The 27,147-nt window shown below is 42.8% G+C and overlaps 1 protein-coding gene across 1 annotated transcript in view; it reads left to right on the top strand.

Moving 5' to 3' along the window:
* The first annotated feature begins 11,074 nt into the window (after nucleotides 1–11,074).
* Nucleotides 11,075–27,147, top strand: part of RBFOX1 (RNA binding fox-1 homolog 1) — a 1,503,477-nt gene continuing 1,487,404 nt past the window's right edge. The window contains exon 1 of the mRNA XM_045820720.1: nucleotides 11,075–11,862. The gene's annotated coding sequence lies outside the window, so the exon portion shown is untranslated. The remainder of the gene's footprint in view (nucleotides 11,863–27,147) is intronic.

Raw genomic sequence — 27,147 nt, 5'->3', positions numbered from 1 at the left:
ATCCCTACATAACACTAACCTACCCTCTCTCTCCCCATCCTTCCTCTCATATCTTTCCCATCCATTTAGGATTTTTGCTAAATGGAACCAAGCTTCCTGGGAATGGGAATATAATAGTCAGCTTCTAAGATGGCACTAAATGATCCTTCTCTCCTGGCATCCATGTTATTGTGTAACCTTCTCCCTGTGAGCATGGGCTGGACTTATTGACTCACTTCAAACAAGTGGAATATGAAAAATAATGAAATATCACTTCCAAGATTAGGTCATAATAAAACAATGACTTCCCTTTTGGGCTTGCCTTCCTTCCTTCCTTCCTTCCTTTCTCTCTCTCTCTCTCTCTCTCTCTCTCTCTCTCAATTGTATTTATTTTTAGAGAGAAAGGAAGACAAGGAGAGAAACATTGATGTGACAGGAAAAACTACATTGGTTACCTTTCATACACATCCCAACCAGGAATAGAACTGGCAACCTCTTTCTTTGTGCTACAGCACCCAACCAACTGAACCTCACTGCAAGGTAGGTACTTCTTTCTTGCTCTGAGGGAAGCCAGTTGCCATGTTGTAAGTTGCCTAGTGGAGACACCCATGTGGCAAGAAACTGAGGGTAGACACCAGGCAGTAGTCATTACTGAACTGAAACTTTGAGTCCAAGAACCTGTGAGCACTGGATTATCCCAACAATCACCTGAATGATTATGGGAGCAGATCCTTCCCCAGTGAAGTCTAGAGATAAAACTGTAGCCACAACAAACACTTTGATTGCATCCTCAGCAGACACTTGAGCTAGAGGCACCCAGCTGAGTTCCGCCCATATCCTGACTCATAGACACTGTGAGTTAATTTTGCTGTTTTGAGCTGCTAAATTTTGGAGTAAATAGTTTTGCAGCAGGAGATAACTATTACAACAGGTTTTTGTTCCCATTTACTTTTTATACATAGATGGCACTCAATAAATACTTATAGAATGAGACAGCAACCAAAATCAGGGACTGAACATGGCCCTGGGTGGGGGAAGGTATTCATCAATTAAGAAGATGCTAAGATAACAGTTCAGTGGAATGGTATGAAGATAACCAGATTGTAGTAGGTATTTGGATAGTGGAGAAATGGAGATGATAAACAGAGATTGGATTACTGTTTTCAGAAAGCTTGGTAGTAAAGGGAGACACCAAAGTAGTGCATTTAGGATTAAAGAAGTGTTGAAGGAGGAGGATTAATATGAGAGCCTCAGCATGTTTATATCCTGATGGGCAGGAGAGTTTGAAACAAAGCAGAAGGAGAAATTAACTGGTAGAGAATGATCCTGGAGGAGGAGAGGGAAGACCAAAGAAAAGCACTCTGCCAGGGCATTTAGCCTTGGCACTGAGAAGTGTGTTCAGATAAGTACTTACATTTTGGTTCAACATCTGTCCTGTGCTGTTCTGCTCAGTATTCTCTGTGAATGAATCCAGAAAAATGTGGTTGCTTTTATTGCCAAGTTGCTTAATTGCCTTACAGAATAATGGCAAGCAAGCTAGTCTTAGAGCTTTCGAGCCCAGAGACGAATCAAAGCAAGAAGAGGTAGAGAAATCAAATAGACTGATGGCCTTTTCTCATTGACAGTCAAACATTGGTTACTCCTTCTTTTGTCAGTCTATTAATGGTTGCTGACATCCGTGGAATACTTTTTAAGCTAAAAATAGAGAAGGAGGCAGGAAAATTCTACCTGCTATCACAAGACATATATGGTTCATGCTTTACTTTTTTCCCCTTTTTTTTCATTAATAAAAGAGCTTCTTGTGCCAAGCCAGTTCTAGAAGATTCTTCAACAGTGCTTCAAGTATTACTGCCATTTGTATTCTCTAAAAATGACCTATGAGGAATAAATAAAGGTCTACTTTATTTGGTCTACTATCTAAAATTATCAATGCATTTTCACCTGGTTGCACTATATCCTCACACCTTTGGGCCAGGTAGGGCTTTGATGCAAAGACACTGGTTCAGCAAGGCTTGACTGCCTCCAGGCTGCCTGCCTGGAACAAGACCTGGAGCCTCTGGAAGTCTAATTTGTTTATTTTCACTAATGCATTACATCACCATTTCTTAGTCCTACTTATGGCTCCACAGACTCCAAAATGGCACTTCCTGAGTGGTCCCATGGGTTCCCTGCAAAATACCTGTAAGTTATAATATATTCGTGGTACATAATCAGTGCTTCAGAATTCTGCTAACAATTATCTCCTTTCTCTGAGTTTGAGAGCACAGCAAGTAATCATGTTTTCACAGAGAATAGAAATATCCATGCACAAAGCCCTCAAATTATAAAAATGTTAAATTCCCACTTTACTCACCTTCAACCCTATCCACAAGTCATTCTTCTGTTGGACTAAATGCACAGTTGTTTCACACCAGGAACTTGGAACATCTGTGACAGGAATACATGGTGTGCATGTGTGTATGTATAGGGGATTTGAAAATTCATATTCCTAGGTCTCATCTCAGACTTTCTTAATCAGAATCTCTAGGGTGGTGCCTAGGATCTGAATTTGAGACATTTTTTATATATGCAACAGTTTGAGAACTATAGGACATTTGAACAGGTCTGTGAAGCTTCATAGGCCCTGAGAGATACAGGGGCTTTTCATTGCTGCAGGGCACATCACTAACTGCTCCTGCAAAGCCAACATCGCCCATTCCTTTCTCACCAGATATTGAGAATACAAAAGATGCTGTCATTGTTCCATACTTGCAGACCCTTCTCCCAATGGTTTACCCTTACACTGATGTGTTCTGGACTTCCCAATGTCAGCACCCTTGCCTGAGGACTCTCTCTGACCACTAGATTCCTCTAGCCATGCCAAGGAAGGCTAGAAGTGGCTTTGCATTAATACTCCATCCATAAACAACTAGCCCTTAACGAATTACTGACAGGGATCAGTGCACTTACTCAGCTTCCTTGCCCCTGGGTGGGATAACTGTCAGGGCCATGTGCTAGCCTGGCTTCCAGAATTCTTTAGTGGACATTATCTGAAGTTACTCACAGCGGTAACTTGCTTGACTACCCACTTTTGTTGCCTCCTGTCCCTTCCCTAGCTTATTTCCCACTCCCTGGCCATTATTTCCTGAGTTCACCTCCCAGATTCATACTTGCTCTTAAATACTTGTATCAGGTCTGCTTCTGGGAGAACCCGAGAGGGTGTCTGTAGAATAATGCCCCAGAGCATTTTGAGCCAAGCATATAGTAATGGTGCTGCTAACTTGGAGAAGGGAAAACGAGAGAAAGCATGCCAATGTGCTTCATGGAAGAGAGTTCACTTTTGACAAAGTGCCGCCACTGTATCCTTTGGGTGTTTATATTCCCAAATGTTAGCCATTTACCTATCTTTCCTCATATTAACTACTACATAGTCTTGAAGATATTTTTGGTAATCTTTTTTAAATTTAGAGATTTGTGCCTCTTAATGATAGTATAAAGAATGAATAGGAATAGTAAGTGTAAAAGTGGAGAGCATTGTAATGCATATGTTGACCAGGATTTACAGATATTTTACTGTTCAGAGCATCTATAACCCACCAGTAAGCACTGAAAATGCATATTCTTCCTTGTAAGGTTGCATATTTCATCCTAAATGGCTTAAATGTCTTTACTTATCCATTTGTAAAAAAAAAATGACAAAGGCTTAAAATAAAGCAAGTACATTTGAAAGAAATCGATTGTCAATACTCTATGCTGCTAATACATAGACATTTTTTTTCTCCTTGGGGTGTTAATACATTAAGGCAAAACTATTCATATTGATAAATATTTATATTGATAAATTCATTAACTATTTATACCTCATTGAGTTATAACTTTCAGTTTTCTCTTGAGAAGTCTGACTTTCAGGCTTTACAGTTGACTTTAGTACAACACTGAAAGCTGCATTTATGTTTTTTGTTAAATCATTTTTAATAGGACTTTAGGATATGTATGCAATGCTTCTGTCTCATTGGCCTTTGTCTTAGGAGATACAGCAAAGCATGTCTTTCCCTGAAGTCAGACTGTCAACATTTTTTTTAAAGATTTCATTTATTTATTTTTAGAGATAGGGGAAAGGATGGAGAAAGACAGGGAGAGAAACATCAATGTGTGGTTGCCTCTCATGTGGCCCCCACTGGGGACCTGGCCCCTCAACCCAGGCATTTGCCCTGATTGGGAATCGAACTGGCGACTCCCTGGTTCGCAGCTTGCACTCAATCCACTGAGCCACACCAACCAGGGCTATCAAGAAGTTTCAAATGAAGTCTTGAGTTTGTTAGGCTGTAAGCTTTGCAAATTCTTTTTTTCCTGATCCTCAGTTTCTTTAACTGTAAATGGAAATAATGATACTGCTTACCTTTCTGGCTTCTCTAAGAGTAGATGTCTTACTTGAGGCTCAGCATTGAGAAAGTTCTCAAAATTGTTTTTATTTTTCCTCAAGTCCTAAGCAGGCATATAATTACTTTTTAATGACCTTCTCCAACAGGAGATAAAACTGGCACCTAACTCCCAAGTCAATATTCAATTGTGAGTGAGTGAAATAGGCAAAGGGTTTTTGCTAATGACCAGTCAGATACAGGTCTTACTGTTACTTTTGAAGCTGGAAAAAAGGAGCTAGCAGTCAGCTGTGCGCAGGTTGCCTTGGTGGGTCATAAAAGACTGTGGTGATCTTTGTCCTCTTTATCAGTTCAAGGCAATGTAGGCCTTGGCTGGGATCTTCTGCCCAACAGGAGACACTCAGAGGATTGCTGAGACCACATTGCAATTCCTAAAGATGACACTGGTCTGTAGCTGTCTTGCAGAAGTCACCACTCACTTTGTTTGGGTAGTTAGTGTGCCAGGCACGATGCTGAGGGACCTCTCATGGATTACACCATTTAATTCTCATGACAACCTTGTGTGAGAGAGGTCATTACTGAGCTCACTTTGAATCCTAAGCCAAGTACTTCCTAGCTTGGTGACTGTGAGCAAATATTTTCATTTCTCTGGACCCCAGTTTCTTCATCTGCCCCATGAGGTTAATAATATAACTTGGTTTGTGGAGCGGTTATGAAGTGTAAATAAGAATATGTGTGGACGTATAGAACATGAAGCATGGGACCTAGAAAGCCCGAATAAATGTGAATTGTTATCACTACATTACTACTAGTAATAGTACTACTTCTACTGCTAATGTCACCATATTGATGAGGATGCTTTAGACCAGTGGTTCTCCTCTGGGTCACTTTGCGCCCCCCAGGGAGCATATGGAAATGTTGGGACACTGTTTTGGTTTTTACCACATTAAGGGACAGTCAGGGAGTGCTGCTAGTATTGAGTGGGGTAGAGGCCAAGGATGCTGCTAACACCCTACATGGCACAGGTATTCCCCTCACAACAAAGGTTCATCTAGCTCAAAATATCAATAGTACCAAGTTAAAGAAGCCCTGCTTTAGGCCACATGTAGTCTTACACAAGTTTATGCAGTAAGGGATAGATCCCAGGGAACAGGGAAGTCAGTGCTGTGGTAACTTCCAATGTTGATTGATTTAACCAGCTCCCTAACTTAATAGATGTTACAGCTTCTTTATTCTTCCCTGTCCCGTCAGCCTCAGGTTGATCATAGGAATCTGTGGCAGGTCCAGACATCATAGCCACACAGGAAATATATTAAAGGATATGAAAATAAAATCTTTCCTTATGGCTTTCACTTGGGTCTAGAAAATGTTTTCCATAAACAGATCAACCACCTTTTCCTGACTGAGATGATGTAGACCCTGTGACATTTCTTGAACCACTCACTTACAAGGAAGCTAGAATTATCATGCTTGGGATGGGTGTCAACTGTAGTGCCCTCTGTATCAATAGTAAGTGTTATTAGCTTAATTATGTTATCATCATTATCATCATCATCCCCATTTTACACATAGAGGAGTGGAAGATAAGTGATATTTAAAAAAATATTATGTAGCTCATATTGCTATTAAGTGGTAGATTCATGATATGAAAACAGACTGTGTTGCTCCAGTGTGTTATCCATTTATTTCTTAAAGATATATATTCTTAAGATGTATGACAGTATATTTCTTAAAGATATGCTAAAGGGCATATAAACTAGGTCACCCTAAATCAATGATAAGCTTAGTCTCTGCTTATCATTGGCCAAGCAGTAGGGATTTTTTCTTTATTTACTTAATTCTGACCACACTCAAAATACCTATTTCCAAAATGCTTTTTATATAAGCAGGCACCCTTTAGTGCTGCAGATCACTAAACCTCCATCTTTATTTTTCTTACTTCAAGACCAGTAGGCTAGGAATTTCTACATGTATGATCATAAATCACTGACATGATTTAAGGCTACCTACATGGAGTATGAGACCTAGTAAACAGAAGGACAAGATGCATCATGATTTGTGCTTCATGAACCCAACTCTGACACAAAATAGACTAGTTTGGAGTCCTGTCCTAACCATTCACCAGCCCTGTAGGTGTGACCAACTCACTAAACCTCTTCTTTCTTTTAAGCTTCACTTTCCTCATTGTTTTAAAAGAAAGTTGTAATAGTACTTACACCTAGAGTTGTACTGTGAAGATTAAATGAGATCATACAACTAAAATGCTTATACAGTAAATGTCACATGCTTATTATTTCTATTACTATTCTTATCATCATAATTGTTCAAAATGTTATTTTTGTTGATGTTATTGCTATCTTCGTCAAAATTTGGGAGATGTAGACCAGAGAGGAAAAGGGATGAGCTTGAGGCAAAGTAGAGAAACCATTATGTTGAGTATTTCAAAGACATTTTTGAATACAGAAAAAGAAAGTTGGTCTTTTCAGAAAAAGGGAACTCATTCATGGAAACTGGATGGCTCATTAAATAGCCTTGATTAATATAAAAACTCACGATAGATGGTGAGTTAGTTGGACCAATCAACATCCATATATTGAGCATCTGCCATGTGGCAATGACTGAAGGGGGAATAGAGAATATAAGGTGTGATGCATTCCCATGTGGTCCTCAACCTGTCTTAATTAGTTCATCAGTTGGCCAAGACTGTGACAAAGCTTTGAGGTGAGCCTAAAGACTGAGAACTTGAAGGCAAGGCAGATCTTCCATCACATTAGGATCATGCAAAGAATTTTATTGAGTCAGAGTCATTTATAAATAAATTTGAGAATAGTATCCTTTCTTCACTGATTGTTACTGAAAGGTATCCTTTGGCAAGAGAAACAGAAGGATGCTTGGTGACTTCAGCTTCTTTTATTTTTCACCCTTCTCCTAGCCTGTCTAATGTACCACCCATCATCTCTAAAACTCCTGGAGTACTTTGGAATAACCTAACAATCCCTAAAATTCACTAGACATTTACATTGACCATCTGGAAAAGTTCTTTAAAATATAAAATAATAATGAGTAAAATGATCATTGAGACATCAGTGAAGACAGAGCAATGGGCACTGGAGTTAGGGATGGTGGGTCTTGACAAGTCTGAGTCATTCTGCCAAAAGCTGCTTTGTGGTAAAGCAGCCATACCTTTCATTTTAAGTCAGGACCCTTTCCCCAGCCTATGTCTTCAGCATTCACTGTCTTGCCTCTCCTACGACCTTCTAGCCCTTTGAATTCAGCATGATTCTATGGAACAGATTTGCTGTTCCTTAAAGGATCTTAAAGGATCTATATTCCGTTTTGCTTCAGACAGTCTCATAAGCTGTGTTCTTTTCTAGGAATGCCCTTCACCAACAATTTGGACAATTCCGACTTCTTTGCTTAGAGACAATCTCCTCTAGGGAGCTTTGCCTGATCTTCTTTCTTTCCCACTTGTTTGGCTATATGTTCTTATTCTTTCAAAACTTTTGGGATACTTATTTATGTGCCTACCTATCACATTAGACTACCAGCTTCTTGAGGGCAGAGACTGTCTCTAGTTTATATAACAAATGGTTTATAAGAGAGACTCGCCTCCAGTAAGATACATGTTGATGGCTGAAAAAAAATTAAAGACTGAACACAGGTGAGGGTGTTGATCTCTTCTGTACATCTCAAAGAGGTCAGCCCATTGAGACAAATCACTGCAAAGAAGAAGGATGGTTCACCAAACATTTATTAAGCTTATCATGTGTTTGGCTCCATGCAATAACAAAAAGTCCTTGACATCAAGGACATTTCAGTCTAATGGAGGAAAACAACATTTACTATAGGCAAAAACAAATGATACGATAAAGTTAAGTGAGGTGCTCAGAGAGTTCGAAAGAGGCATGCTGGCTGTATCTCTGTGTGGGAGTGGGTTTGTCAAGGAGAAAGTGATGTCCAAATGGAGACCTAAAATATAAATAGAAGCTATCCAGGGAAAGAGAGTGTGTAGAAGTATTCCTGGTTGAAGGAACAAAGGATTGTAGACAAGCAAGAGAACATTACTGCTGGATCATAGGGTCAGCACACAATGAGAACCAGTTAATCCAGGAGCTCTTACCCCATGTGGAAGACTTCAGTCTTCGCCTTGGGAGGCCATGAGGAACCATAGAATGATCCTGAGTTTGAAAATGAGATGATGAAATTTACTCTCTCTATAGATCTTGAGAGCTTTGAGAAAGGTTCATGTACTCTCAGCCAAGCATAAGACTACAAAGTCACTCTTTCCTAACAGTTTTATGGAAGACGCCATTTTGACATATGCTTAAAACACAAATTGTAAAGTTTTTGTTTTATGTCCAGTAGGAGGAGCCAAAGTCTCCATATTCTTTGCTATTGGAACTGGGTGCTTTGGCCCTAGGATGTCCTAGAAGGTATTTATTTCAGCACCTCTTATTACTTACAACTGGCTCAAGAGAGAAAAGAGAAAAACTGCCCAGAATGGGAAAGGTTATGGTGAAAAAGAAACTAATACTTTCCAAATGAATAGCATAATAGCATGCTATATTGATCTTTACTCAATTCTATTTTAAATTGTAATGAATGTCTCCCTCACTCACATTAAATGTTCTTAAGCCACATAGCAACACAGGTATCCGTGAGTGATGCCTGACACTCATTGCTAATATATCTAAGCTTATTTCTTCTCTAAAATAAATAAGTCAGAATCTATTCAGACTGACCTGGATTTTGAGATCATGGAATATGTTTTATTTCATTTCCAATGGAAAAAATATATTAAAATTAATAAAAGCACCCAGAGATTACCCGTTTTAATGAAACAACAGCCAGTGTTTCTGCCTTGAATGATTGCATTCATTTTCCCCTTCTGGAATAAAAAAGAAGGAGCATAGAGAAACAATTCCTGTTGGTGAATTTGCACAAAACATTGTATTTTCACAGAACTTCCCATTAACTGCCATTTATTTCTTCTCTCATTATTGATAATTTGCTTTTAAATTGAGAATACCTCTTTTACAACCCATCTCATCTCCCTGCACGGCTAGACAATTACATTTAAATTCAGTGGTTTTCCCATTGTGAACAGTTTCTGGGGGAAATGATTATGATGTTACTAACCCAGATTTATGGCTTCATTGTGCTATCACTGTAGGATAAGAGACTACTAGAAAAAAAAGTTGTTTATATACAAATATATTATTATCAAAGAGAATCCTAAGGAAGCATATGGTAAAACCATCTCCAATTGCAAAAATCACCTACTGGGACCAATGATAAAAGATATCTTTTTGGATTTTTCAAACTTACTTTCTCAAATGATGATAAAATGGTACATTAAAAAATCCAGTTGTTGACAAAAGTTCCCTTTCTTTGTTTTATTCTCATGTTGGGAGAAACTCTGGCCTGGCAGGGTTGCAGAGAAGCTCCTGTGACACTGTTGTCCACGAGGCACTGGACAGTGCACAGGACACTGCGGCCATGCAGCCTGCCCCCTGCTTGGGAAGCCCTCAGCCCTGCCTGGATGAGAAGCCAGGATGCAAACGGAAAAAACAATGCAAGGAGAGCAGGAAAATGAACATAAGACTCAGGTTGAATGCTTAATTCGATCTGGCCTTGTCCAATTCCTCTGCCTGTCACTCGGAAGACAAGGTGGTACAAGTGATATTCCACAGAAAATTTGGAGTCCTGGTTCCTTGCCAGTTGTGTGACCTTGAGCAAATTTTAACTCTCTGGACCTTAAGCTTTCTTGTGCAACACAATCACCTAGAATGTTAACTTTAAAAAAAACAAACAAACAGAGTTTCTGGCTCATTGAGTCCAGGGCGGGGCTCAGAAAAGAAAAAAAAAATTCTTTAACCCATCTAACATTTGTTACTACAGCTAGTTGTTAAGAAAGTTCAATGTAAATGTTCAAAATCTGGTGAAAATAAGAGCTTATTAAGTGGTAGTGCTTAGTAAGGAGTCACAGGGCTTCAGGCTTTAAGGGAACTGCTAAGAGATCAATCTTCAGAAGCCTCTAGAGTCCTCGCCCACTGCAGGGTTAGAAGGCCAGGAAGAGACCAGGGCAGGGGAGGCCCAGGCTTGCAGGCTTTCATCTCCTGCATGGCATTGGGCCTGGATAACTTTCTGCATCTTGGATACAATTCCAGGAGACTTAAAGATTCTCCAGAAAACTTCCCCAGACTAGAAGTGACTTAGGCCAAGAAGCTACCTCCACTTACCATCTCTCCAGGGTGTTTGTCTACTTTCTTGGGGGTTGGGGAGCAGTGAAGAGTAGCAAAGGAGGAGATCGCTGGTGTTCAATGACCCAGCCCACTTTGGGAGACAAGGTCTTTGGGAGGAAAAGTGCCTGGGCTCATAGACCCCACTGCCCACTTTCACCCCTTCACCTGCTTAGGCCAGAAGCAGGAGCACTGGGGTCGCATCAGCTGCCACCCGCTGCTGGAATCCGGGGCTGCGCGGGTGATGGTGTTGGTGTAAGCGGCAGCGCCTGCGATGCTAGGGGGAGGGAGTGCTCCCTCGTGCACCGGATTATTTTTGGCTCCGCAGCCGGGGCTGCTCGCCGCCTGTCGTGCGCGCACGCACACACACTCACATACACAGACACGCACGCACACGCGCACACATACATGCACACATTTTTGCGCTCGCTCTCTCCTTTGTTTATTTTCTAATCTATATTTTTGTTTGAAGATCTTCTCTTTACTCTCCCCCGCCCGCCCGCCAGCTTTCTCTTGGGCCTGCCGGGTGCACACCGCTCCCCTCCATCACCCCAGCCCTCCTCCCCGTCTCCTGAGCTCGGGGTTTGAAGGTCACCTCCTTTCCAGTCCCCTTGCGAGCCGTGCCACCGCCGCCTCCTCCAGCTGGAGCCTGTGCCACAGGCTGCGCTGCCCTGAAGTGGTTCTCGCAGCAGAGGTGGCAGCGGACCTAGCCCGGGGGCCGCGCAGGGTGGGGAACCCCGAACTCAGAAGGGAATCCCTCTTGCTGCACCCCAGCCTCGGACTGTACTCGCGGTGGGGTGGGGGCTCTGTGCCATCCCCGGAACGGCAGAAGCGGCAGTACCCAGACTCAGGAGTGAGCCTCCGCCTCCGGACAGGAGAAGAGTGAACAGGACACCTGGCATCAGGAGGGGACAGGCGTGAGCCCCGCCCCTGCATCCCAAGCGGGAGAACTGTAAGCCTCCAACCTTGGCAGAGCAGGAACAGCGGAGAGCGCACCCAGGGCTGAGGCACCTGGCGCTCCAGATCCCTGGCCGTGGCTGTCAGGGCCCAGGCTGTCCGGCTCACACCGTGCCCAGCTGCGCCCAGCCTGCCGCCCAGGAAGGGGCGCCAGGGTGGGGCTGACCTGCCAGCGAAGTTGCGGACAGCTTAGGAGAAGCCGGCACCCCCTTTGCACTGCCTCCAGCTCATGGTGAGTGTGGCTGGCGGTGCAGAAAGCGCAAGGGAATTGGAAGAGCTGGGGCCGGTTGGAAGGCAACTGGAGCCCGGCTGGCCTGGAGTTCTAGGTAAGTCCAAGCGGAGTCACTGCCTCTGTGTCCCCCTGACCTGAACCGAAGGGTCCCACAGAGGGAAGAGCTGGGTGCCCAAGAGCTTGGCTTCCTCCCAGCGCCAGGGTGGGCAGGCTGGACTGGGAACTTTTTCAGTGTGGTGGAGAGGTCTCCTTGCATATCCTCCTGGGGTCCCAAGATCTTGAGCCCCCTAGGTACCCCAATCCCATGTCACTTTCAGAAGCATACCCTTCCTCGAAAGCCCTCAGGAGCACCCAGGTTGCCTTGTCCGTCCTCCTGGGAGCGAGTCCCAGGTGCAGGGAGCGGCTGGAACCTGCCTGCGCACTTTGGTTAGTCTCCCTGACGGGCTGGAAGTGGGCACTCATCGCGCAGCCCTGGTCCCTGCCTTAACAGCCATTCGGGAGGTCTGAGGGAGCGGATGCTTGGGTGCAGACAAGGATGAACCCCTGGTCGGGGAGCAGGGAAAGAGAAGAGGGGGGTCGCTGAATTGGAGGTAGAGTCTCTGTGTTTATTGGCACCAGGACCCTGAGATGTCACTTTCGTCGCCAGGGGAGGGGGCCAGCCTGGGAACTCAGGACTTGGAAACTCCAGCTGACCCCCTTGGTTCATTCCATGCTTTAAATGCCGCGCGGAGGCGGGGAGGAGACCCAGGCGGTGCAGATCTCCAGCATCGAGGAGTCCTGGGAGCAAAGGCTGGGGTAGTCCCTGGTAGCTCCAATTTCCCCAGTCCAGGAATGGAGGCAAGGGCGGGGTTAGCGGGGCGCCACTCCCATATCCCCACTGCCCCAGGGTTGGGGAGGGGGGACACTTGCTGGGATCCTTCTGATGCCTCTGAGACACCAGCTCCAGGGACCAGATGTCACTAGACACTCAGAAACTGCTTGCAGAAACAGAGCAGGGGACCAGACCTACTGGGACCAGGAGGCACCAATTCCATTCCCTGCTACCAGAGAATGAGGGTCTCCTGGCTCCTGCTCAGACAAAGACCTGGATGTACCTGCGTGCCCAGGAGCATGTGGGGTGGGGCTGTTCCCGTGCTTGGAAATCTCAGGGCAGTTCAGGGCACTGGCACCCAACAACAGCTCTTCTAAGCTGAACTTAGAAAAAAATGGGGGAGGTGTCTCAGAATAGCTTTGTCTGAGCTGAAATATGATGCACCATACCTTGAATTATCTTTTATAATAATAATGATTATTTATTTTATTTTTTAAAAATCCAATGCACCAAGAGGCCTGACCTTGTTGGCCTGAGTTTAGGACATACCTCAGCTAGAGATCCCTCCCTGCCCTTGTCCTAGTTCATTCACTTGCCATTTCCCATTTACATTTGTTACAAAAAAAAAAAAAAGACAGGGCCTGGATCCTTTGAATTTTTAAGTGACCACAGAGGGCTTGGGTGGAACCATCAGCAGATTTATTTTGGACCAAGGTCTGTCTTCTTCAGTGGTAGAAGACCTGGGGTCCGTGAACGGTAACTATGGCACTGGCAGGGTCTGCATTCACAAGCCATGGGGCTGACTCACCTTCTTGCTTTTGGAGCTCATCTGGGAAGCACCGGGTACAGCATAATCCACTGGGTTTCCCATAAATTAGCAGGGCTGAGTTGGGGCAGGGAGAAATGGACATTATTTGTTACAATTTCGAGGACCCTTAAGGGTTCAGAGAGTAGTATTATGGTGGAGAAGAGCACAGGGTTCCTGGCTATGCCACCTGCTGGCTGTATGACCTTGGCCAAGTTACTTAACATCTCTGTGCCTGTTTGTTCACCTGTCAAATGAGAGTTTTAGTGGTAGTATGGAGCTCAAAGAGTTTGGGGAGAATAAAATAAAGTAATAAACACTTAGAACGGGGGCTGGCACATGGTAAATGCCTGGATAATGTTAATTTTCTTTTATTTTTAAAGCAAATAGATTATATTTTGTTCCTTGTAATACCTGGTAGGAAAGAAAAGGCAGGCAGTTTCCCCTACACACACACACACACACACACACACACACACTTTCTTTTCAACAAGGAGTGGACTAAAAACAAACAGACAAACAAAAAGAAGTTAATCCTAAAAGTGAGGATGCTTAGAGAAACCTCACTCTACCTGAGAGAAAGCTGGTGTGACCTCTCTTCCAGTTTCCACATTTTTCAAGAAGAATCAGTAACAGGCCGCCTCCTGGCTGGGTTTAGGTTGGTGGCATTTGATACCATCTCAACGAGCACATATACCCTGAAATTAAGTTTTTACAAGTGTGCATTTCTCCAAATTATCAGGAAGGCCTGCTTCTCCTTGCCTCCTGGGATGGAAGTATCCTCTTAGTAAATGTTACTTTCCTCAGAGCACACTGTCTTTAACATTATTCTGTGGTCCCAGAGATTTCCAGTCAGAACAAGCCAAAACACGGGTCTGAGTTGATCTCTCCTCCTGGAATTGACCCACTCTGCCCTATTTTCTCTTCATGATAATTGATGCTATTTTTTTACCTGCTCTTCTCAGGTCTGAGCACAGGCCTTTCAGACATCCTCACGTCTCTGATGACTACAAAAAAAAGTTTAGCCTTTTCAGTTCAAGTCATACCAATCATTAAATTTTATAAAATTCCTTTTAGATAGAGTTTTTTTTTTTAATCTAGTAAATTGGGTCTGCCCTGTATAAATGTCTGATATTTTACCCTTCCAAAAATTAGATCGTTTTATTTGCATGCTTTCTGCTGATATGTGGAGCCATGAACACATTCAAGAGGAAATCAGATCTGACACAGAAAATACTGTGGGGACACAGCAATGTCTCAGTGTTGGAATCCAAGTGCATCGACTCTGAAGGACACAGTGCTGCTAGTCCCACCCTGGCTACCAGTATGTAGATATACAGTAAACATGCTCCCCAGATTAATGCTGGTCGACTTTTCTAAAATCATCTGATAACTTGTCACATTAACATTCCCCCATATTGCCTGAGACAAATCTGTGTTATGCCGGAGACCTCAAACTTGGAGATGATAGTTTTAAAGAAGCTGTGAGGCTCTCCTCAATGCCTACATCCAGTAGTTAATATGCTGCCTCAAGGCACAAGTATAAATATTAAAACTTTAATTAAAGAATCCATCAGTGAAGGAACTTCAGAATGAGGGGCACCCAGCACCTTCAGATGACACCAGCAGAGAACATGGTTTGACTTGGTTGTAGGGTCTGGTGGTTCTTATGAAAATGACACATGGACTTATAAGGACAGACAGGCATCTTCATACTTTGTATCTGTAGTTGTGCTGAGCATTGTCATTACTACTGGTTTGTCACTGGTCACTAGACACAAGAAATATGGGTGATAGTTGCCTGCTACTATGGATGGGTGTGCCTGTTGTGACGGGAGGAGTGGCTAATGCAATGAATGTCCATACCCCACATCAGGAGTTCTCCTTGGGAATAAGGCCAATGAGAACATTGCTGTCTTGGAGCTTCTATTGTCCTGGGGGAAACTAGATGACATTCAAGGAATGGAATTTTTATGAGGATAATGACAAGGGTTACAAAAATTATAACATGGTTATGACATGACAGAGAATGACTAGAAAGGGCTTTCCAAGGAGGAGAGATTTGAGCTGAGATGTAAGTGAAAAGAAATAGCTGATGTGTTTCAAGATAGGCATTCAACCCATGAGTACTTACTGAGCATCTGTGATGTGTCAAGAACTGTTGAAACACTTGAAATACACAGTGATCATTATATACAGACATCCCTGGCCCAAATGGAGCTTCCATTCTAAGGTGGTTATCTTCATGAAGACACTTTCAGAGAGAGGGAACAGCAAGTGCAAAGGCCCTGAGGCTGTGACAATGAGAATATTGTATGGATGCAGTTGGGTCATGTAGGCCTTTTGAGGCCTGGTAAGTAATCTGGATATTATTTCAATGGGAAGCCATTAGCAGAGAATTGCCATGATGTGTTTTTCACTTAAACATTGTAGAAAACACTGACATTTAAAAATATATTTTATTAATTATGCTGTTACAGTTGTTCCATTTTTTATCACCCTTATTCCCCTCTGCTCTGCACATGCCCTTCCACCATCATTACCCCACCTTAGTTCATGTCCATGAGTCATACATATAAGTTCTTTGTCTTTTCCATTTCCCATACTATTCTTAACCTCCTCCTGTCTATTTTGTACCTACCATTTATGCTTCTTATTCCCTTTACCTTTCTCCTCATTCTCCTTCCTCCCCCTCCATTCTGTAAACCTCCATGTGACCTCCATTTCTGTGAATCTTTTCCTGTTCTAGTTATTTGCTTAGTTTGTTTTTGATTTTGGGGGGGTTTTTGTTGTTGATAGTTGTGAGCTTGTTGTCATTTTACTGTTCATAGTTATGATCTTCTTCTTTTTCTTAGATAAGTCCCTTTAACATTTCATATAATAAGGGCTTGGTGTTAATGAACTCCTTTAACTTAGCATTATCTGGGAAGCACTTTATCTGCCCTTCCATTCTAAATGATGATAGCTTTGCTGGATAGAGCAATCTTGGATTTAGGTCCTTGCTTTTCATGGCTTTGAATACTTTTTTCCAGCCCCTTCTTGTCTGCAAGGTTGCTTTAGAGAAATCAGCTGATAGTCTTATGAGAACTCCTTTCTAGGTAACTATCTCTTGTTCTCTTGTGGCTTTTAAGATTCTCTCCTTATCTTTCATCTTGGGTAATGTAGTTATGATGTGCCTTGGTGTGTGCTTCCTTGGGTCCAACTTCTTTGGGACTCTCCAAGCTTTCTGGACTTCCTGGAAGTCCATTTCATTTGTCAGATTAGGAAAGTTCTCCTTCATTATTTGTTCAACTAAGTTTTCCATTTCTTCCTCTTCTTCTTCTCCTTCAGGCAGCCCTATGATTCAGATATTGGAGTGTTTAAGGTTGTCCTGGAGGTTCCTAAACCTCTCCTCATCTTTTTTGAATTCTTGTTTCTTCATACTGTTCCGGTTGAATGTTTATTTCTTCTTTCTGCTCCAAACATTGATTTGAGTAGCAATTTCCTTCCCATCACTGTTGGTTCCCTGTACATTTTCCTTTATTTCCTTTTTCATAGCCTTCACTTTTTCCTCTATTTTGTGACCATACTCAACCATTTCTGTGAGCATCCTGATTACCATGGTTTTGAACTGTGCATCTGATAGGTTGGCTATCTCTTGTCTCACGTAGTTGTATTTTTTCTCGAGCTTTGATCTTTTCTTTCATTTGGGCCTTTTTTTTTGTCTCAGTGCACCTGTTATATAGTAAGGGGTGGAGCCTTAGGTGTTCACCAGGGTGAAGCAACCCAAGTCACTGTGTTGTGGCACTGTATGTGGAGGAGTGGTCAGAAAGGGGACAATGGCACTTGCTCTGCTTTCTGCTGGCTTTCAGCAACTTCCCCCACTACCCACAAGCAAATTGGGCCCTTCTGGTGTTGATTGCTGGGTGGGTGGGTTTGTATACATTCTAGGACTCTGTGGGTCTCTCCAACAAACTCTCCTTTGAGCTTGGGATTTTTTCCTGCTGCCTCAACCCCCCCACAGATTTTTTCAGTCAGAGGTTTTGAGGCTTTATTTTCTGCATTAGAACCCTGGATTTTATGGTCTGTCTTGCTCCCCAGTTGTTCCTCCTGGTTTATCCACACACAAATGTGGGACTGCTTGCTCCACAAGCTGCCAGCTTACCCTGTCCCTCTGCCACCACCTTGCCATGAGTCCTCCCTGCCCCAGCTGCCTGTCACAGCCTCTCCTGCCTGTCTGGATGAATGTTTTTCTTATTTAACTCCTTGGTTGTTGGACTTCCATACAGTTTGATTTTCTGGCAGTTCTGGTTATTTTTTTGTTTTTAAATTTGTTGTTGTCCTTCTTTTGGTTGTGTGAGGAGGCAAAGTGTATCTACCTATGCCTCCATCTTGGCTGGAACCACTGTCTAACATTTATGAGAAGAGTCAATAAACAAGCATGCTTTCCAGGCCAGCCAGCTTTTGTCACAAAGTCCTGATTCATCTCTGTAACCAAATTTGGTCCATGGACTTCCTGGTACCCAAAAGGGTATGCCCTATAACACCTAAGAAATTAAACCTTGTTGTTTCCCCTGGGGACTTAGAACAAAATCTTCCATTCAAGAAGGGAGATTAGTTTATAGGGAAAAAGAACCTCAAGGTTCTCAGTAATACTCCTGTGCGGGTGGGACATTGAGCATGTATCTGTAAACAATATCCTATTTAGCGGTTCTTTCCCTAAGCGTCCTTTCAGAGAAGGAACAGTCCCTGCTTTCCCCCTGCCCCACCCTCTCTCTTTCCTGTGGCTTGGCTGACACATCTCCTGTACAGATCTTTTTTATTCATCATATATTTCAGAGGGCTTCCTTTCAGAGTGTGGCCACGTGCTTCTCCCATAGGTAGGTGTGATAATGGATATTGACAGAAAGAAGTGAGTTGTTTCATGGGCTGAGTGCACCTAACATTGTCAGTCTTGGGAAGCTCTCCCGGCCTTAGAAGGTGGAGGGTTTGGACATCTGGATAGCTCAACTCTCTTCCCACATTTGATCCCCAAACCTATCTGTTTACCAGAACCCTGAACTTCTGTCATTGCCTGTTAGATATGATGTGATGATAATATTAAGTTTATATGTTTCATACACTTCATTCACAACACTAGCTGTGCTACCTGCATTCCTCCATAGTGAGCCATGTTTCCCTGACACGTGATCATTTCCCCCTTCCACCTCCCCAGCATCGTTCACCTTGTTCACTTACTACCCATTCTACAAGTCACTACTCAAAAGTTCCTTTGTCAGGGAAACCTCCCTCTCTCCCTGTGTGGACTCTCCTTCCTCACAGCCATCCCAGGGGCAGCTTCACATTCACATGAGTGACTGTGTCTCATCTCTCTCTCTTACTCCCTGGACAATAAACTTGGGTGGGCTGTGGGCACTTCTAGTTTGGATCATTGTATCCCTGGCATCTAGCACAATGGTTGCTACAGAGTAAGCACTTGATGTGGAAATAAGGGATTATTCCATTTGAAACTTTTGGCACACTTAGAGTTGGATTTGTTTCATAACCCCATTCTGCCGGTAGATAGAGAGGTGAAAACAGCTTAAGCAGTTTGTCTCAGGACAGCAGGTAAGTGGTACACCCAGGACTTTGACAGCCTGGGTCAGTAGCCTGTGATATGAATCACGGCACATTGCCTCTTCTGCCTTTGTAAGATGCTAGGTGGGGAAGAGGAAGTGTAGTGCATTGGTTAGGGGGACTTGGCTGCTTAGCTTGAGTTGCTCTGAGAATTGATGCAGTGAGTTGATCAGAAGCACAAAAAGATAAACAGGGCACCTGTTTTTATATGCTCCACCGTTTCTTTATCATGTAAGAGTGCCCTGTACTGGGCTCTGCAGAGGTACAGTCTAGCTCTTGTTTTGCTGTTTTTCTCCTCAGATCCCCAAGGCCCTAGCTGCTCAGAGCACCTCAGTTTGTGTCTCCAGACTCCAGCTCTGAGTGCATGGGCCACTGATCTGGCTACAGGCAACCCTTGGATATCATACCCTGAGGGCTTGTGCTGCTCTGATAACCACTCCAAGTGCAGTTGGCAAACCTGAAGCATCATCATCTGAATCAACTCCCTTTTTGTTTTTTTTCTGAGGACAAAATTAGACCTTTGCCAGCCTAATAGACTATTTGTACAATCACCTGTTCATTGCTAGGTCTTGTCTTTCCTCAAGATGTCTCTTTTCTGTGAATTTTAGAACAGAGGCAAAGATGAGTGTTTTTCAACCTTAGGTTTTTTTTTTAAATTGTCTTTGTATCATCATCAATTCTGTAAGAGCTACTGTTTGCTAGGGCACAGGGAAGAACACTTTGTACACATTGCTTCATTAACTCTTTATTGCAAGCCCTTTATTATCCCCATTTTACAGATCGGGGGACTGAGGCCCAAAGGCTAAGTTGCAGATTTGAGCAGTTCTAGATTCAAGTGGAGCTTCCAGGTCTACTCTGCACTGACACTGCAGGGTGAAAGTGCAGAGGGGCTGTTACAAGACACTCCGGAGGTAGGAGGGAGTGCAGGGCAGTGGTTAGCATTACAGAGTCAGCCTGCCCTGCTTCAAATCCCAACTCCATCACATTGTAGCTCCACAACCTTTGGCCTTACTGAGCCTCTCTGAGCCCCATTCTATCCCATAAATGTAGATAATAATTATTCTTACATTGATGGGTCAGTTTGATGATTAATCAACCTTATAAATTAGTGTAGCACATGGTTTGTTCAGTAGTAGGGCCTGCTATAAAATAATGACAATTATTGTTAACATTTACTACTACTACTACTACTACTACTACTACTACTACTACTAATATCATTGTTGTTATTGTTGTTGCTGGCATCTTTTCACAGTCTCTCTAGTTAACAAATTGGCCCCAAAATGTGATTCCTGCATTTTCCTCTTGACTGTACCCAAGATGATAAATTGAGAGTGAAGGGGGAAAAACCCATAATAGCTGCAAATGTGGAGTTGAGGGAGTTGACAGACCCAAGTCTCTATATGGAGTTCTGCCTGCAGAGGACTGCTGACAGTGGCCATATGCACGGGCTCTGATTGATTGGCAGAGAGAAATACTAATTTATTAGACTCATTATGAAAAGTGACAGAGGAGGGAATCAAGAGGCTGATTCAGCACTGGCAGCCCTGGCCAGATCCCAGTGATACTAGCCGTGTGTCTGTTTCCCTTGGGATGAGCCCTCTATCTCGGTTCTGGGTTGTTGATTGTGTCGAGAGTGAGTCTCTTAAAAATGCCCTGGGAGTGAGGTGCACCTTCCTGGGCCTTTCTGAAGGGAAGGCTGGCCTGTGACATGGCTCATGGTCACGTCATGGTGAAGAAAGCACCTTTTCTTTCAACAAGGTGAGTGTAGTTCAGGCTGCTGCTAATGGCAAAGACATAAGATGATGGAAAAATTCCCAAAGGGAAGGAAAACAGTTCTTATTTACACAAGTTGGAAAATTTCAGGAGTATCCTTGGGGACAATAAAGAGGATAATTGATCTCTCTCATTAACAACATGAGACTCTTCATGGGGGAATTTCTCATTTTTGATTTGGGGAGTTTGGTCTGTCTGAATTACAGCAAGCAGGGTCCTGGCTAAATATGGATGGCACATTGACCTAACCAAGCCAATGGAGTTATTCTGGAGTCACAGAAGCTTTGAGAAGACCAAACTCCCTGAGAGCAAAGGTGTGAGAGGGCACAGGCTTTGGAGTCAGGCTTATCTAACTTTGGAGCCCAGATTCTGTCACTTTCTAGCTGTGTGATGTTGGACAAGTGATTGTACCTCTCTGAGTCTCCATTTCCTTATCTATTAGAAGGCAGATGTTTCTGCCTCTCTCACTAAAGACTGATGCTGCAGAGTGAGGTAAGTTGAGCAGATATCGCATGGACTTCTTAGAGAAGTCACTGCTTGTACATTTATTTACCTTCTAACATTCAGACATGAGCTTCTCATTCCAACATTCTTTGATGGGAAAGTTTTGTTGCTTAGTTAACATGCCCATGGTTCTTGGAAAGATGTTTTGTTTTCTAGTGATTTTCTGTTGTTTGCACATGGAATTTTGCCTAGCTTTAGTCTGTGTGAATTTTCAGACAGTTCATAATGAGGACAAGGAATCATTCAATTCACCTTCACTCCATAAATTCAGTTCTACTGACTTATGCTTTGCTCTTGTCAGCATATAATGAGGGATATTTTAACAAAGCCATTTGATCCCATATGTAAAAAATAAATATTACATATACACACAGGAAAAGAATAATCATTTGAACTAAGGAACCATAATGTTGTTGAAAGCAAATGAGGGAAACCAAGAGAGAGTGATTCACCTATGGAGAATCCACGCTTCCTGCTGTTACTGGCCATGATGGTATTTCTGAGGGCACTGTTGGCTACCACTGTTGTTATCTCTGTTTTCAGGATCAGAATAGTTCCTCCTTTCCTGAGATATTGATTGGTATTTATATACTAGACACTCTAAGTGGAACAACTGATCATGTTCCTTTTTTACAAAGCCTGCCAGGAAGCTCAGAGCTGATTTTACCATCTAATCTTGACAATGTATAGGATTTGCTACTGTAAGTTTTGCATAGTAACTTCATTGTTGTCCCATTTGACTCCTCTGCTTTGTTTTAATTTTCACCTTTTATTGTGATTTATATTAATTTCATTTTTTAGAAAAATTTCCTTTGCAAAATACCTAAAATAAATATATATAAGATACATGAATGTTGTAAAGGACACAGAAATCAATTGCAGCCCAATAAAACACCAGGATTCCCTGGAAAATAGGGTAATATAGTGCAGTACTTGGTATTTGAGTCTCAACGGACAGGGACAGTCTTTCTTAGTTTCTCCCATGATTTGTTTAATTTTTTTTTCTTGGAGCACTACTTACAACATGTAGGTTCAGCTTCACAGGATCACCCATTGCTTTTCTCCTGCATTCAGTCGATATTCTCAGGCCCAGGCTCTGGGTCAGGCACTGTACCGGACACTGGGGCTGTTGTACTGGGATGATGAAATGAGCAGTGGCCAAGGCCAACAAGATCTCTGCCTCATGAAGCTTAGTCTCTAGTGGGAGAGACCAACACAAGACATGGAAAATATATGGGCAATGTAATTACCTATTATAATAAGTGTTAAGATGAAAAGAAAACAGGCACGAATGTATCAAAATGGTTGATGGCTATATTAGGTAGAAGGGTCAGGGAAAGTCTCTCCAGGGACAGACATTTAGGTGAGCTGAGACCTGGAGAATGAGAAAGATCGAGTTCTGCAAAGAGGGTAGCAGAAAGAGAAAGGGGTGGAGCCCATGGTGGCCAGAGGCACCTGTGTGTCCAGAAGTCTGGAGGAAGGAGAGTGCTCTGCACATCCTGGAACCTTTAAGGTGGCCACATGCCTGGAGCAGTGTGAGCTGGTGCCTTCATGTAGCTGGAGAGGCTGCAGAGGCCAGACAGGCAGCCTGTTCTTGAGGCCCCATGTTTTTTCTTTTCTGAAAAGGGTAAGGTCTTTGTTCATACCATCACTCATAGATGTATTAAAAATGACTGTGTACATGTGAGCATGCATGTGTGTGCACATGTGTGCTGTGTGCATGTGTACATGGGTGTGTGAGTTGTGTGTGTGTGCATGGGTGTGTGTGGGTGTGTTGCAGGAGGAAGGGAGGGAGTGAAGGGCAATATGATGGTGGGTGATGTTCTGCTCTGTCTTCAGAATCCACAAGATGGAGAAGCAGTGGCTGCTGGACATTCAGCTTATTTCATGCCCAGGGCAGAGCTCTGTTTCATCTCATGGCCTCCCTGCTCAAGTCAACCTTGTGCTTGCAGGTGCATTCGTGCGGTAACAGCTTCTTAGGAGGCAGAGCCAGAACTCATCTCCACAAATATATCTTTATAACATCCATAAAGTTAAGTGAGAAAATGGAGTTTGTGCCTTCACATAACCACCACATAATCCTGCACCTTAACCATTGACTCTATTTCACTATAGAGATTTTTTAAAATTTAAGAAATGCTTTGGGACTGCAGCATTTTGGAGTCTGTTTTCAAGTGTTTCATTAGCACAACAGTGAGGCTGTTGCCTCTATTCCAAAGTCAATATTTTAAGCACCCTTCATTTTTATACATGTCTTTTATTTTGCTGCTTTTTGGTTCTGCGTCTTGGAAACAGGAAGCTCAGTTTTGTTTTCCTTGCCCTTCTGACACAGGTAGAGTCCTTACCCTGTGTTCCTCTTTGTTCAGCACTTTGAGACTAGGTTTGGTGGAATGACCACGTACAGACGTGAGGTCAGGGGAAACACCTCGCAGATGGAGCCCCACTCTTTGTCTCTTGCCCAACTCTTCTACTTAATAGGGGAAAAAAGTGAAATTGTTTATACCTCAGATCGCTTTACTGAGAGAAGGAAGGGAACCCACTCCAAGGGAAGGGGGCTCTTGGGCTTTCATCCCGTGATGATTTTCTTCCTACCTCATTTGGGGAATATTAGTTCTGGTAGGCTGCGAATGTGCCTCATGCATGAGGATAAATGGAGAGCAGTGTGTGGAACAAATGCTTGTCTTAAGAAAAGTTTATGAAATGCCAGCAGATGTCAGTATGCCCTTGCCATTTTATTTTTTCCCTTTTAACTTTTTTAAGGCAACATTAATTATTTTCAGTAGGAACACATACAAACACAAGTATCAATTAAAAGACCATGAAATACATTTTTTTTAAGTCTGGGGTCAAAGGGTACAGCAGATCTCATTTCATAAGGTAAATGCTCTAAATCATCTAACTGTGCAATATAATTTTGTCTTCAAGGGGAGGCAGGACCACACCAGTCAGAAGGCACCCTAAGGATGTAAGGGGTTGGGTATCTCCCTTTGCAGCACAGTGATGCCACTGGGCTTGCCTCTTTCTTTTTGGACACTAATGTGCTCTTACCAAGCCACAATCCCACTCAGGTTGGGACCTGCTATGTTTGCATGTTGTTTCTGTGCAAAGAAGCTAGTACCATGAAGGTTTAAAAAACTTTTGTTTTGGGAGGAGGCAGTCACACTGCACTGGTTTATGCCTCCACACTGAAAATGCGGACAAGTACAGGCTTTGGAAGTCAAGGTGGATGTCAGTTGCCCACTGTGTTAACCTGCCAGCCCTCTCTGTGGTAGGGAGAGAAGGAGGCTTAATGGGATTAAGAAACATTAGTCCACTATTTTGGTAAAATAAAACTGCATTAAAAACCAAAATTTGATCCACAATAATATCATAACGATGAATGTTTCACAACATCCTCCACATCCATTTTTGAAATAATACTTGTTTTTCTTGCTATAAAAGCAATCCATGTTCATTGTAAAAAAACTGGAAATAGGTAAAAAGCCCAAAGAAGAAAATGAAATATATACAATTTTGTCTTTTCCCAGAATAGTGGTGTCAACATTCAAAGCCCAGTGTAAGTTTTATTTATCTTTTCCCCTTTTTCTAAGCCATTGTTCAGGAACTAATAATAGCCCAGGATCCAGCTCAATGTCTGAGAACCAACTGGTTCTGCTGATTAATACAGCCCTTCATTCAAAAGTTGGAGTTTGCAAAGGACGGTTGGGGGAAGGCTGGGTGCAAGTCTGCGTTATAATGAAAACCTCTTGCCATTTTCATTCTCAGTGCAACAAACTGCATGCTAACTGTTAGCCCCTCTGCAGACATTTTTGGATTAGAAATTGGGCGCACAAAAGGATTTGACCAAAGTATTTAAAATTTTTTCATTTTAATCTAGGAATGATTTGCCAGCATTTACAGAAGTCAGGTGTAAAAGAAGTAGGCTAGTTCTGAGGCAGGGCATATTTGATGTGTCACTTTACTTAATAGTTTAGATGAAAACAGAACAATACTTAAAACATGCAACAGTATGCTGAGAAGAATGTCACCGTTGGCTCCCACCTCCCCAGAGACAACTGCTGTGATGGCTCCTCGTGCGTTCTTTCACGGGTCCATTATGCACATACGTGTTGGCGTTGACACAGACAGTGGAGGGTCTGCATAGTTCCCTCTTTGCTTTCTTACTTTTAACTTAAGGGTGCACTTTAGGGAATTTTCTACATCCATACTTTTTTTTATTAAGGGATATGTAATATTCCATTGTACATATTTATTCTACATTATTTAATTCGTCTCCTTTTGGTGGATTTTTATGTTATTTCCAGTTATTTTGTTATTAAGTGCTGCTTTGAATATCCTTGACTACCACCATTTCCTACACATGTAAGTTTCTCTATAGAATAAATTCCTAGAAATAAAACTGCTGGGTCAAAAGAGATGTGTCTTTCATTTTTACAGACATGCCAATTCTTATGCCTTGACTAAAATGCACCTTTGAGTCTTAGAGAGTGAACAAAGTTTATTTTTATTTTTTCAGTTTTTAAATCCCTACCAGAGGATATGTTTTTTATTGATTTGAGAGATAGAGAGGTAGCGAGGGGGAGAGGCAGGGTAAGAGTGAGAGAGAAACACTGATTGTTTGCCTCCCATGTGTGCCCTGACTGAGATTGAACCCACAACCTATGTATGTGTCCTGACCTGACTGGGGATCAAACCTGCAGCCTTTTGGGGTATGGATAACGCTCCCACCAACTGAGCCACCCAGCCAGGATATGAACACAGTTTAGATGAAGACACATCATGGTTCTGGTTCTGATTTGTGGCCACAGTGCCAGGCATGTGGCTGTTACACATTGTTCATCTGTTACAATATTTGTAATTTTTGTCATTCCTGTTTTTTGCTAACACTTTCCATCTGCCAGGTACTTTGCTAAGAGCTTTAATTCCATTTTCACATTCGGTCCCATAGAGTAGACCCTGCTGTCAGCCCTGTGTTGGAAAGTGGAAAGTGGGAGCTAAGACAGGCCAAGTGCTTTGCTTAGAGTCACATGGCTGGTGGTCAGGCAAGGATTCAGGCTTACAGTCCCCAAGCTCAACTCTCATGCTGTCACACTGCAGTGTGTTCTGAACAACAGAAAATATATTGTTGACTTCTTACCAGGGTTTTGCCTGATCCTTGTGTGTTATTGACATATTAGATCAGATAATTTTCTAGTATTGTGGGAGGCTTTTTTGTATGTTACAGGATGTTTTCAGCTTCTCTTGTCTCTACTTACTAGATACTAGTAACACCCCCTTCTGCAGCTGTGACAGCAATGATGACTACAGACAGTGCCAGATGGCCCCAGGGTGGGTACTGCCCCCAGGTGGAAACCACTGACTCAGACAAAGAGCAGTGTGCTCTGGGATAGATATTTTGACACCAGAGACATGGATTTGAGAAGACAAACAGCTGATTCAGGGTGTCCTTCACTCAGTTGTCCCTTCTCAGGGACATTCATTTAGTCCCACCCAAGGGTGGAACAGAAGGCCCGCCCCTCACATCAAACCCCAGTCGAGGAAGAAGCAGAGGGCATGCTCACACCCCTGTTATGCTCCATTCGTGTCACAGCAATGTTCCCAACACGACTTTGTCCTTTAAAAGGCAGTTTAGAAATGTCCATGAAAAATTGGCTGGTAAAATAGACTTATAAAATATCATGTTCTCAAGCACAGCCAGCTTATGCATTATATAGTCTTTTTATTCATGCATTTTCATTGAATGCTCAGTAATACTCTACATCAGAATGGCAAGCATGAGGCCTAAGTGACACCATCCCCCTTTCTGTACATGTGGTAGACATTGATAATCAGCTCCCCACACCCCCATCAGAGACATTTCCTCGGAATCCTCAATGCATCACTTTAGG

This window comes from Phyllostomus hastatus, unplaced genomic scaffold (genome assembly GCF_019186645.2).
Source record: "Phyllostomus hastatus isolate PE091 unplaced genomic scaffold, TTU_PhHast_1.1 phas_scaffold_442, whole genome shotgun sequence".
Classification (NCBI taxonomy): domain Eukaryota; kingdom Metazoa; phylum Chordata; class Mammalia; order Chiroptera; family Phyllostomidae; genus Phyllostomus; species Phyllostomus hastatus.
The sequence above is the reverse complement of the archived record's forward strand: the minus strand, read 5'-3'. Positions and strand labels throughout refer to the sequence as shown.